Genomic DNA, 3,142 nt, shown 5'->3' with positions numbered 1-3,142 from the left:
TACAGTGCTAGGGTAAGGGTATGGGTCTGGGTGAGGTGCTTTTCAGATGGCTGATTTGGGCTGAATGGCCTGCTTCCACACTGTAGGGATTCCGTATGGACTGAAGTGGTTGAACAATTGGCTCACCACCAAGAGCATTGATGGATGGCTAATAAACAGTGGTCTTAACATCAATTCCCACTTTTCAAAAAGTACTGTAATGTTTCTGTAATTGTGATTTGGTCTATATAAAGGGGAGTTTTACATGCCTTCACTCAGCATATTGTATACATGTACTTCCTGGACAATTGGTTTCTAGCAACTGGGGAAAATGTTTCATCTCGTTTGTTTCTCTTCTCTTGACATTGAGGAAAAAGCATAGTCTCACAAGGAGACTTCTGCAGGAACCTTGATTTAGCCCTCAGTTCTACCTTTCATTGCCAAATAGTGATCAGTAGAATCTTTCCTGATACAACCAGTTAGTTCAGTGGTTAGCAATGCTGCATCACAGTGTCAGGAACCTGGGATTGATTCCAACCTCGGGTAACTGGAGTTTGTATGTTCTCCCCACGTCAGTGTGGGTTTTCCTCCAGATGCCCTGGTTTCCTCTTTCAGGTTAGGTGGATTGGCCATGCTAAACTGCCTATAGTGTCCAGAGATATGCAGGCTGGGTGGATTATAGGCAAATGGGGAAAGGGTAGAGGGGTTGCATCTGGGTGTGATACTCATCAGAGGGTCAGTACTGACTCGATGGACTGAAAGGCCTCTTTCTGCATTGTAGCAATTCCATGAATGAAATCTGTTTTGCGTACAAGTAACGTATCAATGAAATGTGGTAGACACTACTTCTTCGAAATCTGATTGCATGTGCCTGTAAAGATTTCTGACAATAAGTTGCCAGATATAATGACATTTTCTTTTGTACCCTCAAGAATGTGACAGGAATCACTGACAAAGCTGACTACTGATGTGGATAGAGATTTGACTGGTGAGAGAAAACAGTGCATCTATCAACTGCCACCTTGTTGGAGCTCCATCAACAAGACCTTCCAAATTTCCAGCCTTTCGCATCTGGAAGGGTAAGACAGCCGATGCGTAGTAATAGTACTAGCTGCAGGCTCCCCTTCAAGTCACTCACCTGCCTGATTTGGGCTGTATCACTGCTCCTCCACGGTCACTGGACGAAAGAATTGCAACTCACCCCTTAAGAGCACCATGAGTGTATCTGCAGCACATGGGCTGTAGTGGTTTCTGATGGTGGCTTATGGCTATTAATGGAATGGAATGATTCCATGGTAATGGAATATGCATATAAAAGGTGGCTAATACTGCCAGTATCATTTTTTCATTCATCATTCATTGCTGGGATCTAGTCATCAATATTTAGGTCCATACTAAGCCATTTGGAGTGGATCAAATTTGCTGAATGATCACTGATGCTATGCACCTCAGGAAGGGCTGAAATTTATCATCCACTCACCACTTCTGGCTGAAGTTGGTTTCAACTGATTCAGAATTGTGTTTTTTTGGACTAATGGGCTGACTTCACCCTTCTCAGATGGGAAGATCGCTTAAGACCATAAGACCATAAGACATGGGAGTGGAAGTAAGGCCATTCGGCCCATCGAGTCCACTCCGCCATTTAAATCATGGCTGATGGGCATTTCAACTCCACTTCGCTACACTCTCCCCTTAGCCCTTGATTCCTTCTGAGATCAAGAATTTATCAATCTCTGCCTTGAAGGCATCTAACGTCCCGGCCTCCACTGCATTCCGCGGCAATGAATTCCACAAGCCCACCACTGTCTGGCTGAAGAAATTCTCCTCATTTCCATTTTAAAGTTACCCCCTCGAATCTAAGGCTGTGTCCATGAGTCCTCATCCCCCCAGCTAACGGAAACAACTTCCCAGCGTCCACCCTTTCTGAGCCATACATTATCTTGTAAGTTTCTATTAGATCTCCCCTCAACCTTCTAAACTCAAATGAATACAATCCCAGGATCCTTAGCTGTTTATCATATGTTAAACCTACCATTCCAGGGATCATCCGTGTGAATCTCCGCTGGATACGCTCCAGGGCTAGTATGTCCTTCCTGAGGTGTGGGGCCCAAAATTGGACCCAGTATTCTAAATGGGGCCTAACTAGAGCTTTATAAAGTCTCAGAAGCACATCACTGCTTTTATATTCCAACCCGCTTGAGATAAACAACAACATTACATTCGCTTTCTTAATCACGGACTCTATCTGCAAGTTAACTTTTAGAGAATCCTGGACCAACATTCCCAGATCCCTTTGTACTTCTGCATCTCGGCCTACTGGCTAAAATCAAGTGTAGTTTGTGTTCTGATCAGTTTTAATATCTGATATGCCCTTTCTGTAAGGATCCTGTATTTAACTGATTTTTGGAGCAGGGAGTTGGAGTAGGGGCTTGCTCCATCCACTCTGCGCATCGACTTGGTATTGCAGTGCTTCCAGGAATGGTGCACCCCTCATTAAGTAAATTTTACAAACAGACACAGGAAAGATGTGGAAGCATTGGAAAAGGTGCAGAAGAGATTTACAAGGATATTGCCTGGAATGGAGGGAAAGTCTTACAAGGCAAAGTTGAGAGAGCTAGGGCTTTTCTCTTTAGGATGATGAAGGATGAGAGGTGACTTGATAGAGATGTACAAATTGATCAGAGGTATAGGTAGAGTGGACAACAGAGACTCTTTCCTAGGGTGAACGTAGCTATTATGAGGGGTCATAGTTTTAAAATGAGTGTTGGTAGATATAGGGGAGATTTCAGAGACAGGTTCTTTACTCAGAGAGGGGCCGGTGCGTGGAATGGATTACCAGAGAGGGTAGTGGAGTCAGCCTCATTAGGGGCATTTAAGCTGCTATTAGATAGGCATATGGATGATAGTATAAGGTAGGAGTGGAGGTTAGATGGACCTTAGGCTTCGAGTAAAAGTTTGGCACAACATTGTGGGGCGAAGGGCCCGTACTGTGCTATACTGTTCTATGTTCTAAATCTGTACCTCCTGTTTTTGGTTTAATTGTCCACCAACATTCATTAGTGAACTTAGAAGGACTATGGAACTTAGATTTGGTCTGCTGTTTGTGGGATCTCTTATCCCTGCTGCTTCCACTGTCTGGAGTGTGAATAAGCTTTGTGTGCTA

General features: G+C 44.0%; 1 non-coding gene across 1 annotated transcript; it reads left to right on the top strand.

Moving 5' to 3' along the window:
- Positions 1 to 2,279: 2,279 nt before the first annotated feature.
- Positions 2,280 to 2,471, top strand: LOC125459095 (U2 spliceosomal RNA). The gene has a single exon (XR_007248962.1). It is a non-coding gene; the product is annotated as a U2 spliceosomal RNA (small nuclear RNA).
- Positions 2,472 to 3,142: the final 671 nt, after the last annotated feature.

This window comes from Stegostoma tigrinum, chromosome 15 (genome assembly GCF_030684315.1).
Source record: "Stegostoma tigrinum isolate sSteTig4 chromosome 15, sSteTig4.hap1, whole genome shotgun sequence".
NCBI classification, from domain to species: Eukaryota; Metazoa; Chordata; class Chondrichthyes; order Orectolobiformes; family Stegostomatidae; genus Stegostoma; species Stegostoma tigrinum.
The sequence above is the reverse complement of the archived record's forward strand: the minus strand, read 5'-3'. Positions and strand labels throughout refer to the sequence as shown.